This window comes from Rhea pennata, chromosome 1 (genome assembly GCF_028389875.1).
Source record: "Rhea pennata isolate bPtePen1 chromosome 1, bPtePen1.pri, whole genome shotgun sequence".
Classification (NCBI taxonomy): domain Eukaryota; kingdom Metazoa; phylum Chordata; class Aves; order Rheiformes; family Rheidae; genus Rhea; species Rhea pennata.
The window spans coordinates 6,948,001-6,961,019 of record NC_084663.1 but is presented as its reverse complement, the minus strand read 5'-3'; the positions used below and the strand labels follow the sequence as shown (position 1 = coordinate 6,961,019).

The window sequence follows — 13,019 nt, the reverse complement described above, 5'->3', positions numbered from 1 at the left end:
GGCCGTTACAGCCCCTCGCGGCCGTTACTGCCCCCTCGCGGCCGTTACCGCCCCCTCGCGGCCGTTACCGCCCCCTCGCGGCCGTTTCCGCCCCTCCCCTCGCGGCCGTTACCGCCCCTCGCGGCCGTTACCGCCCCTCGCGGCCGTTACCGCCCCTCCCCTCGCGGCCGTTACCGCCCCTCGCGGCCGTTACCGCCCCCCGCGCCGCCTCAGAGCCGCCTCGGTGGGGTTGTGCCCTCCCTGTTTGCGCCTCGGCAGCGCGGTTTATCTGGTCTCCGGAAACTTCAACAGTTCGAGCTCCACAGCCGCTCCGTTCTCCAGCCAAAACACCGGATTTCCACAGGGTGCTGACTGCAAGGATAACAAAGGAAGAAAGAATACAAAGTGTGGGAAACCAAACATGTGGGAGGGACTAAATAAATTCCACACGTCTGGTCAGGAATAGTTACACTATGTCCTACAATATTGGTCTGCAGTTTATTACAATCTTTATCACTGACTCTTAAAGATTTTGAAGACGTTTCTACTGTGGTCTTGTACGCTGTGTGCATTGATTGCTCCCTCTTGGAAACCGAGGACTGCAAGGAAAAGAAGCTATCTCCTCCCAAACTGGCCTGCACTCCTACTGCAAAGTCTCGAAATGGATTTTACCGAGTATTTGTGCTTACACCCATAGGGCAGAGATTAGGACTGTGCTGAGAAAACCTATTAGTGACATAGTTGGGATGTGCCATCAGTACAGAGGACAATTATGTTATACGGAAAGAATGAGATCGCTTTGAGGCCTAGAGTGATTTGCAGGGGATGAAATTCAGTGCTCAAAACTCAGGGTCATATATTTAGGAACTAATAACAAGACCAGCGGCTATTTGGTGAGATCTCATTATTTGCAAATGATCATGGAGAAGCACTTAGATATTCCAGTTGGTTCCACGTAACAGTTCTGTAATCCATATGATGCATCAAAAAAAAAAAAAAAACAAAAAAACCCCACCCCTACAGATGTGATTTTAAGAGACAGGAGTCAATGTATTTTAGGCAAGGACAAGTGAAGGTACCTGGATTATTGTGTATGCTTCTGGTCATCCATGTTCAAGAGGCCAAACCTAAGGAGAGAATAGCTGCAGAGTAGAATGGAGACTCTCTGTTACGATAGACGAGAGCATTTGTCCTCCTGTCTAGCAAATAAAATCAAAGAAATGATGATTGATGTCTCTAGAGGACAGGCATTTTATAATTGAAGATGGCAAAAAGCTATGTAAGATGGAGAACTAGGCTGGCACTGAAGTAAATGGGTATAAACATATTAACATTGACAACAAAAATTAACATATTTGAGTCAGAAGTTAAGAGGCAGAATTGCAGCCATCAAAGCAGTGAGATTGTAACAGACTTACACTGGAAGTCACATGGATAAAATCTGGCTATTTTAAGCTGGAGCTCAAGAAGCTTCTAAAAGGGATTATGTGATGTCTTGTCTAGGATACCTGAGGGCTGGATCTGGGGAGGTGGCTCCTTTTCCTGTCTGTGCTTCTGCAAAACCACAAAGCTCTGCTTTGCTACCTCCTGGCATCTTGTATAGTGAATCTTTCCAGTCTGAGAGATGCACAACTATCTGTGCACCTTGATTATTTAAAACATTGCTCTTCCATAAAATTTCACTTTCAGTATCACCTCTCAGATTTCTTTAATTCTTTTATTCTCTGTTTACACTAACAAAAGTGATCTCTTCTCTCTGTTTGCATCTGGCTCAGGCAGTGTCCTGGGAAAGAAGCAGCTGTGTGAATGAGGTACCTAGCAAACAGTCTTATCTGCCATGAGATGCTGACAGGCTCAAAAACGGTGTTCAAGGTAACACAGGATGCCCCTGAAATATTTCCCTGCTTTTACTTCATCACATCTCTTCATCACAGATCATTTCCTAATGCCAGATAAAGATACTAGTAAGTCAAGTGGTGTATGCAAATGCAAGTTTCCGTTGTTTATGGTTCCCTTTTCTGTCAGAGTCCTATATACTGAAAATAGATGGATGCATTTACAGCACATATTCCCTGTAAATACGTATCTATGTTACTAGTTCCTTATCTCCCCATTTTTGTGAGTGTGGCTGTAGTCTTGCAAGGGTTTCCAAATGTGGATCTGATTTTCACCAGTGGCCATTGACCCCCTGTAGTTTCTTCTGACTGTAGTAGTAATTGTGGCTTTACAGTTCTCAGCATCAGCCTCATAAAAGAACTACTGCCATTTTCTGCTTATTAATATATTTGTGTATAAAATAGTAACAAGCTTTAAAATAGTAACTGTTTTTATATTGCCTAAAACAACAATGATCTGTTTGATCATTGGTTTGTGGCTCTACTGTAATAAAAATAATGATTTTATGTGCATTCAGTAAGTGTTGAGGGACACTGAGAGCTAGGCCTGGACTGGGCTTTCCCCACTTTCCTGTTTTAATTTTCTCAAGATTCTTTTTGCTTCATGGTCATACACCGAAATGTTCTTTCAAACATTATTTTTAATATGTGGTGGCAAAAATTGCCCATTTAGGAGAAAACTAGATAATTATAAATTGATCACAAGTGATTTTCAAAGTCTCTGCTTGGCTTAAGAGATGGCCAGCATACAAAGAATGCAATGCGTGTCCCAGCTCTGGGAGATGTTCAGCACCTCCTTCTCCCGCAGTCAGTAAACTCTTTCAATCTATTCCTCTTAAAACTGGCCTTGTGAATTACAATCCCTTTTTTTATTTCTTTCAATTCCTTCTCTTTCTTCTTCTACTGTCCTTTTTCTGTCCGTCTCCAGTGAAATATTTTTTCCAGTCTTCTGCAAATAGCTTCTTTTTGATACAAAGTGTTTCCCGCTCCCTGGAAATTCTGTTCTTTTTCATTTTGATTGACAACCTCATGTTTCCTTTCTCACCCACCCCCATAACAGACCTCTTTTTGGCTGCAGTTTCCCCTTTGCATTAAACAGACCTGCTGCTGCCTTCTTTGAGAAAAGTGTTGAAAAGAGTTTTCCAATTTCAGACAGCTTTCCTTTTTATAGCATTTGCTAGCAGCATTGTGGTTATGGCTGAGCTGACATTTCCAACCTGAGACAACCAGAAGCCAGCACTGCAAGTACTAGACAGGGCTTTTCTAACCTTTAGTTTTATTGGTTTTTCATAAAAAATAAAAAGGCATATGATAAGGGACATAATGCCACTCCTTTGTTCGATGATTACAGAAACTTTTCAGGGTATCACACAGTGCTAGTAGCAGATGTTTTGAAGCACAAGTGTATTTAGCTGTTTTAATGTACTTTGGGGTCCTCATTGTGGTGTTGCTAGATAACTTGTGTAGACAATGAAGATGGTGCTCAGGGATGTTATGCCACCTCTGGCAGACTCTGGAATGTGGGGATTCCTCTTGCCCAGCTGCCAGAGCCCAGCCTGGTGTGCCCAAGACCTGGGGGTCTCCCTGGACCAGACAACGGATGTGGCGGCTGCTTTCCCCTTTCCAGGTTCAAACAGTAGTGAGCCTGAGTGTGTATCCCAGCGACACACATCTGCACACACAGAGAACACAGACATGGCTTGCTAGAGGTAGCCACAGCCACAGCATTTCAACAACACCCACGTACAGCACCGCCCTAACATAAAAGCCATGTATAGAGAGCCTAGTCCCCTTGCTCCTCTCTGGCTGATCAGGATTGAAGTTCACCAGTGTAAGCACATCCTCACTCTTTAGATTCACAAACACAGGAACATTTGCAGATCCCATCTGATATCCCTGCCCTGAGCCCCCCTATCCGCTATAGGGGCCTCCTATTCGCTGTCTAGTCCAGCTTGATGCTCACTAGGGAACAGATGCACACGCTCACGCACTCATCTCACAGGCACCTCCACCCTCGCGGATCCCTCAAATTGCAGCACGGGCCCTCTGCCCATCTGACATCTCTGCCGGATCCTGGGCCTCCTACTCACTGGCTAGCCCAGCTTCAAGTTTGCTAGAGAATTACACATCCACCCCCCTCCAACACACACAACAGGTCACGGAAAAATACGATCACTCTCCCATAGCAGCTGGTGGCCAGACCCACAGCCACTGCGACCCGCCGTTCTGCTCCAGCCATGGATGCTGAGACCCTTGCTCCGCTTTCGCTCTGGCCCGTGCAGTAGCTGGTACACAGGATGCACAGCCCTGCACCCCCATCCCACACCGGGGCTGACACTTGGACCCTTCACCCACAGTCTGACTCCAGCCTGAATTCACTCACACTTGTCTTTCCCATTGCTGCCACCTCGTCCTTACTGCACTTGCACACAGGGCAGAGTTTTGTTTATTACTTTCCCCTTATTTTTTTGCACTGAAAAGGTCCTTGATCAGGTAACATTGATGAAGCAGATGCTCTCACATTCCACATACACTTATGGATAATATACACTAGTATAGTTATTAGATAATAGTAGATACATTAGATAGTATTCATGAGGCACAACTATTTATTTATGTATTGGCTTTCAATGAGCCCAGATGGAGCACTGATGTTTTAGGGCTACCTGCTTCACTCTGATGGTAGTGGTCAGTATAGCTAGCAGATCCCAGGCAGATGCTGTTGAGATGAGCTGCAATCTAAAACTGCTAACAGGAGGCTGTGTGTGTACATGTGTATACACACATATGTAAATACACAAATATAGGTACAAAGGCATTTCTACCTATTAATTGAGATGATCTGATGAAAAATTGGGATTATTTTATGGGGCATGAGACCTTTCTCCAGCTGAACTTCATCGTACCAACCTGGCATTCCCAGAGGATCTTGTTTCAATGTTGCTGAAGGCATTCAAATCCCACTGGGAGCCAAAGGGGTTCATCACCTTAGAAACTCAGCAGAACTCTTTGGCTTAAACTCTGGCCTCATGCACAAGAGTTGCATGGTGATGGGGAGAGCAGAGCCATGCTGTCACAGCCGAAGAAAAATAAGTCATTTTCCTCTTTGGTGAATTCTGCTAGCAAAGAGCTCGATCAGTGCGTGATGATTTCTGTGATGTGGAACCCCCTGGGACTGTCTAAGGAAAAGGTGAACAAAGATTTTGCATATTTGTTCCTTTTTAGCCCAAAGAACTCCCAGCTGTGATTGTCCGTGTAACATTTTTACTGTATCTTTAGACAATTTATATTTTCTTTCTTGGTATCAAGATAGAAACAGCACAGAAACTTCAGGACAATACTAACTTGGACTGGGATTTTCTGAGGGAGACTTTAAGAGCTCTTTAATGTGCCTACCCCTGGAATTCATATGGCTTTATTACCTAACTTTGGGGATCAGCCTTGTTTTTTCTTTAGAAATATAGTATTCTAATTTATGTTAGTCCTAGAAGGACATGCCAGGCATTAGTCCTACCATTAGAAAAGAGAGGCCTCTTTCTAGTTATTCAAAATGAGCTGTAGGATTAAAGACGATCAAACTGTCCTAAAAGCTTAGTCTCTAAGAGAAAGTGATATTATTTTGATAGTTGATTATTCTGTTTAAAGAAAGGATTCAAACACAATTTTAACTATATGACTGCTAGTGGCACTTTCATAATAAACTGTTAAGCAGGGGAACTAGCTCAGCAGCTGTCACTCAAGTCAGGCTCAGATTCGGTGCTTCTCTGGTGACAGTGCTGCCCGCTGTAGTAGTGTGCGTACAGTGCTCCTTCTGCAAACCAGCCAGCGCCCTGCTTGGCTGCGGCACAAGGCATAAAGCTGCCAGTGTCCTAAAAGCTGTGATGCTGTGATCTTTCTCCCTGTCACTGTGTGGCAGCACTTCTCCACGTAATGGTGCTACTTACTCTTCCCTTCAGCTTGAATACCGGGACCCTTTTGTCACTAGACCTCTCCCTGTTCCTCTTTATTTATTTTTTTCTCTTATTCTCCCCGCATTGCATTTTCTTCCTTCATTGTTCCTCTTAAGGAACTTTAATTTAAAGTGATTCACATTTCCCTGGCTTTATTGTTAGATTTTGCTTATGTATTTTCCATTTATGAGATTCTTAAGATGAGAACAATGATCAGGATTATAAATACATGGGATGCTATAACAGATTTGGAGAAAAAGAAGGTAGTTGTTCCTATCCTATGCGTATGTAACTGCACGTTCCTAATTTAGATACTCGATCTCACAAGGCTCCCTACTCCTATCAATGGAGAGAGAGGTGCAGTAAATTAGACGCCTGCTCCGAATGGCTCTCAAGGCTGGCTGTTCCTCTCTGTTGATTACACAGTGAATGGAGGGAAACTAGTCAGATGCCTTTGGCAGATGGTGTGAACACCCCCCTCACTGCCATGAAAGGGTACAAATGCTGATCGCATCCCAGGGAGCATTTGGAGCGTGCTGGAAGAATGGAATATCAGCATTCTCTGGGCCTCCTCATCCTCTTACTTGGGATCTCAGGATGTGCTTCCAAATGTCAGTGGGTCTCCCCTGTGGTTACAGCTACAACACTTGCTGTGAAAGAAGAGGTAGTTTATAGCTGCTAGTTGGGGCCAAGAACAAAAATTTGCCTAAAAACTTTCCATATTTGGGAATATCTGCTTTTACTTGCTCGGCTTTGTGCCAAGTCACTTCTGTACACATTATCTCTCTCACCACAAAATTACACCCACTACCGACCTTGTTCTCTTCTCTGCTAGTAACTTCTTTTTGAGAGCAAAATACGTTCAATTTTCTAGACTCTTCCAGTTCACCTGCTTCCTGCTCTTTGGCCAGTTTTCAGTTCAGTGTATTCATTTTTTTTTCCTTCCACCCCATGACAACCATCAGGGACATTAAAACTGGCAAAATTATTCATTTATTCTCTTTAGATTGCAACAGGCCTTTTAGCCAACAAGCATCTCAGAATCTTACAAATGAGTGTGTTTTATAGGGAAACAGGAGAAACAACAGAACCCTGTGTTGTTTTGTTGCACAAACCCTCCTCCTCCTCAAATCCTGCACACGACACAGTGCTGGAGAGGTGTGGGGGGCATCAGTCCATAGTGGGGAGACTTAGCTCTGGCAGTGGGCAGGAGGAGGCAAGAGTTGTATCGGTCTCACATCTGGTGTTTGTGAACTGACGGGCACCAACTGAAATGACATGGTCCAATCCGTTGGCCCCAGTACTCCCTGCAGCTGGCTCAGCCTGGAACCGCTGTGCTGTTGTTCCTTTTCAAGGCCATACACATTAAATTTGCTGTGTGTTGGCACTAAGGAAGAGGTGATGGCTTCATTCGATGCAGCTGTCTGATATAGTGGAGAAACATCCTGTAACTCCCTGTGTCAAAGAGCTTGTGGTTCCTGTTCCCAGGCAGAGGAAGTATTAATAAATAATGAGCAAAGAAAATTATTTTGTATTTGGAGAATATTAATCCACAGATGAAAAGGGACGTATTCATGATCTAGGATTTTTTGAGTTTTAGTTTTGAATAAAGAAAGGTTTGGGGAATTATGATGTCTGGCAGTCACCCAGATCTGTCAAGGCGGTTGGGGAGAGAAGAGATCTTTGGGTCTCTATGCTCTATCCAGCCATGAGTGTTTGTAAGACAGGTAGATACGTCAGATCTCTCAGAACCGTAACCTGCTGTCAAATGCAGCTGATGTTGGCAAGGAGCTCAGCAGGGGAGAATGTGATCATATTTCCAGGGGAAACCAGGCTAGAATAACCTTCACAATAATGCTACTGTCTCCTGCATTTAAAATTATGCTATCGTTTTCTTGCACTACAGCAACGCTGCAGTAAACTACAGTGATATTCATCGCTATATAATTGTTTTTATTGAGAGTTGAGCTTATTAATACTGGAAGATTCCTAACATGGTAATGGACTTATCCACTATCAGTGAACATTTTAATGAACTAATTACATTAGTTTTAGAGTTCCATTTATTTTAAACAGTTGATCAACAAATTTATCTTTATTTTCACTTTTTCATTCTACTTGTGCAACCAGCTTGTGCTTGGGCTTCACAAGACAGCAGGAGAAAATATGTGCATGTTGATTTTCTCCTCTACTCTCATCAGTTAGGAAGTAAAATACTTCAGCCTGATTTACATCCTGCTTAATCCCACTAACATTAATTTACCTAAATCTGGATACATGATTTGTTCAATTAGTGCTGTACAGTAAGCAACACTACTGGTTTGGGAAGGTCTCCTTAAATAACGTAGTTTAATATATCCCTTATTTTCTGTTTTAAAACATTGCTACCTGCATTTCTCCATCATGTGCTTAGTCCTGGAGGAGGTCAAACGAGACCATTTCCAGCTAGTACTTCATTTCAATTCCACTTTTTTTTTCTTCTTCTTGTACTTTAGTGCATGATTTCTGGGCTGTGACTCTTCGCACATTCAGCTCTAGAAATATGGGCACCTCAACTGGTATTAGTATTCTCAGCAGGAACCTTCAGGGAGATGAACAGCATATATTTGGATGTCTGTGATAAAACAAATCTGTTTATATGCATTAATTGTGGCTGTGAAGTTTTTCAAGTTGTGTTTTCTTGAAAAAAAAAATAGCTGTTGACAGTGGCACAAGGTTTCATTTGAATTGCTGAGGACATAAAGGTGTCTGACTTTGCAAATCAGGTGAATTCTGGTTTTATTTGAAGTTGATGGCAGGATTCTTCCTGACTTCACTGGCACCAGATTTTCATCAACGGTCTTTCTGGATCTGGTACAGCATTTTTCAAGCACTGAAACTAGTGGCAATTCATGATAGTACCTGAAGATTTTACTTTTCAGTTTTTGGATATGTAGCGCTGATAAACACTCTGCAGTTTCAGAGCCACAACTCTACAAAATGGAATTCAAATAGCACCTTTGTTCCCCAGTGCTCCCAAAATTGCAGAGCAATATAAGCACATAATTTTGCAGCTTTTTGATAGTAGAAGATAACTACTATTCTTCAGTGCACATTAACATTAATAGTAGTTTAGGTCTAGATCAAGCTATAAAAGTGAAATTACAAGGACATTAGGATGGTGAATCATGTTTATTACATGAGTGCCTAAGGACTGAGAAAATACAAGTTTCTTAGCTTATAAGACCCTACCCCTTGCTCCAAAAAAGCCCAGAGAAAAGCAGCTTCATATATGTTTAGAAAGTGACGGTAGCAACGTGATAGTAAACATGCAAGTTGCATTGTATTCTGCTGATATGAGACTAGTTATGAGAATATAAATGGAAAGAAAAGAGAAAAGAAAAGAGATACTGAATGGGGAGTTTTTGAACTGCATTAGAATATGAGGAATGGATTGAAGCTGATATAAAGAGATTTTGAAGGAAAGGACTGGAATAAACAGCCAGTGAATGTGCACAAAAGTCAAGCTAAAACTGTAGAAATGGCTCTGGGAATAACCCAGAGCCAGGAGTGAGGCTCTCCTGCTTTGGCAGCTGTTAAATTTGGTTGCTTTTTCTCCATCTGAGAACTGGTTTCCTCAGAAATGGGGACTGCATTCATTTTAAATGTGAGCCAGGACATCTATAGTTTTTTCTTTCTTTCTGAACTTCCTTTCTAAGAAGACATAAGGATTGAAACATGCAGTGTATGTGCAGGGAAGTTCGTAGTAGCATATTGAAAATATTAGCCCAATTCAAATTTTGAAACTAAAACTAAACTTAGCTAGTGTCCATGAGCTAAATAAGAGCAACTCTAATGCTGGTTTAAATTAATTCTGGCTGCTTATAGCCTCATGGATTGCCATGACACAAATACAGAGATCTTCTGATCCTTCCTTATTTCTTCGCTATATCAGATCTGTGCCACCTTAGGATTTATCCTACATGAGGGGAGTTCTCACGTAACATATGGAGCTGCCTGTTTGTTTCTTCCATCTGTTCATATCTCTCAGAGCAGGGATTAGACTTTGTCTTGAGGAATCCCCATTTTCTTGTACAGTTTCATACTGATTTACCATGGTAAGAGGTTCAGCTATGAGAAAAAGTTCATGTTGTGAACGATATCCTGCTCAGCTATACACCGACAGCTTCCACTCATGCATAGAAGAGGATTAACATGCATCCAAGTGCATCATTTGGTCCTGTTCAGGTTACTGAATCTGCATAACTTGATATTGCTCAGAAATAGTTTTCTGGGTTTAGGAAGCCTATTATTACGATTAGGAGTTCCTAACTCTCAGTAGGAAGAGACAGGCTTTTGACAAAGAGTAATTCCTCCATATCCTCAAGCTTGTTCCTTCCCTTTCAGTTAAGCTCAAACTTGACAGCTGGGGCAAAAGAGCTAGTCCCCTTTCTTTGTATTGATAGATACTTTGTAGTTGTATTCTGTCCAAGATTCTGAATAAACCAAAAGTTGTTGGGTTTTTTTTAATGTAATTTCTTGGACCCAAACAATTCCTGTCCCCCAAAACAAAAGGAAACATTGCCTGATCCTGAAAAGAAAACTGTAAGGAACAAGATGTTATTTTAATGCATTTTAAAAAAGGTAAAATTGCTTTACAAACCTTAAGTTAGCTGCTTCAGCTAAGGGGTAGGAGAATGCAGTGGATAAGCCCACCTCAGTGTCCCTTCCAGCTATGTTTTTCATGATAATATGATGGAGAAGAGGGTAATTATCGGCAATATCCAGTGTGAATATGGGAGCAGATTTGAGTGTTGCCTCATTACAAGGTATTTGTCTGACACTCATCATGGTTGTATGAGAATGCCTTAACTAACATTGAAAACATTTAGTTACATAGACTCTCTGGCAAAAACAGATTGTGCTGCTTATGCTTTATAGCATATTAAGTACTAAGTATTTAGGCCTATACAGGCACAAAGTGTCATAACCTGACGATACAAGAACCTATAAATCCCTGATTTTCAATTGCAGCAGAAATACCAAGAATCATTAAGATTAGTTGTTAATTAATGTATCAACCATACAGCAGATTTCAATACAAGATAAACATTTTTTTCCCAGTAGGGACAAATGATCACAAAGTGTGTTTTATATACTTAAAAATAGATAATCAGCTGATAATCATGGAGAACAAATGATCCTGATCTATTTCTACAGATGCAGATCCTGTTCTGAACAGTTGAGTAGGAGGTACGTATATATTTAAAGAGAAGATACCACATGTGTAAGGCAGGTTTCTGTTTGGTTCTTATACTGGTTTTAACTTCATTTCTCAATGCTGTCCAGAGTGTGTTTTAAAAACACTTCAGTTCTCTCCATTCAGTTCATCAAAGTTATTCAAATGCTGGACTTTAAACCTGTGTTTCTACAAAGTGGACTGGGAACAGATTCATTTACCTGATGTGCAGTTAGGCTCAGCACACAGATTAAGACACCTAAATATAGGTGTCTGCACGTAGGTGTTTACACGTGAGCTAGTTGTCATAGTTCCCATTATAATCTGGGGAGGCACCGACACTTGGTTAGCTTAACAGCTCTGAAGATTCCCTGAGTATTGATTAGATCACTACTGTGTTTAGACAGTGGGAAAAAGCAGAACTTTAAACACCTAACTTGCATCTAGGCACTTCCTTGAAGACAAGTATTGTTAGGTGTCTCAAACTGCAAAGCAAATCCCATCACAGGTATTTATAAAATAGGCATCTAAATCTGCACAAGCACTTATTAAGTTCTCAGTACAATCAATGAAGAGCTGGTCAGTGGAGTTTAGGGTATAATTTATCTGAGTAAATATAAGTGTCTATTTTATAATGAGGTGATTCATGCCCTAAACTCCTTTGACTAACTCTTCAGCAACTTTAATAGGAGCCTAGACGCCTGGCTTACATATAGGCAGATACACTATAGATATCTAAGATTAAGTGAGATGAATCCAACCCTACCTTGCTACTAAATGATTAGAGCATCTATTCGGACTCCCTGCATAAAACAGGCTGCAGAACTGAGCTCAGCAGTCTCTGGATAAGCATCCTAACAAAAAAGGTGGTTAGATATGTACCTGCAACCCCACTCTTGCCCAGAAAGTCTGCACTTACCAGCCTTTTCCATGCTCTCCTACAAAGTCTGGGCAGGGAGAAGAAAGGTCCCTTTCTGCATGACCAGGAGGTCCACAAAGATTCCTTCTTCCCATTGCAAAGAGTTGAGAGGTGACACACGCAGGACAGTTGGCATGACCATGCCTTTGTATCTCCAGGAGAAGTTCCAGAACAAAATTATCACAAAAAGGCTGATGCAGCTTGTGTGACAGATTTTCATTATTGTATGAAAAGTCCGGGATGTATTTTAAGTGACAAAATCTGTGTCATTTAATTAACTGGTACAATGGATATGTTGTTCCTGTCAGAGACTATTTCTAAGCTCTTTGTACTAACTAATTTTATTTGAGGGACAATACAATGAACTACCTCCATTCTCTGCTTTTTCCCAAATACAAATTTCATCCTTTGTCCTTTCATCTTTACCTTACCTAAAGTGGGAGCAGCACCTTGTATTTCCCATCACCTCCCCTGCTTCTAATTCAAATTCAATTATTGGTCAAATTCTTAGCTGAAAAGAGCATATACAGACCAGGATCTGCCTTGTACGATTACAGAGTTACAAAAACAGGATGTATTTGATTTGCCTAGAGAGAACTTACTGGTCAGGGGTCATTTTCATTTAAGGCACATTTTTCTCATAGTTTTCAAATGCATTCCATTCCTTAAATGACAGTGAAAATAAAATGCCTTTTACTCTATGGCTTTTACTTAAGGATCTCAAGGCACTTTACAGGCACCAATTACCTAACCCTTGCAGTCCCCCTATGTACTGAATACATCACTGCTTGCCTTATCTCCTTTCTCGGGTTTCAGACTTATTTCTTTCTAGTGAGAAGAAAGACTGAGTGCTTTCTGAGCTAAAATTATTAAGCTGACATAAACATCATATATTTTAAAGTATGGCTTATTTTTTCCTTTATTTCAGTTGCATGCCATACTTTTCCCTTGTTTTTAACTACTCCCCAGTGTGTCTCCGGTTTGCCTGATTCCATTCATTCCCTCTGGAAGAGTTTTTGAGTTTTAAAAGTTAACTTCAGGAAGATTTCATAAAAAGA

General features: G+C 41.4%; 1 long non-coding RNA gene across 1 annotated transcript in view; it reads right to left on the bottom strand.

Annotated features, from left to right (window-relative positions):
- Window positions 1-199: 199 nt before the first annotated feature.
- The window catches only part of LOC134143049 (uncharacterized), a 33,390-nt gene continuing 20,570 nt past the window's right edge, over window positions 200-13,019 (bottom strand). The window contains exons 3-4 of the long non-coding RNA XR_009959020.1: window positions 1,059-1,121; window positions 200-351 (exon numbers count right to left, since the gene is read on the bottom strand). This is a non-coding gene — a long non-coding RNA (uncharacterized LOC134143049). The remainder of the gene's footprint in view (window positions 352-1,058; window positions 1,122-13,019) is intronic.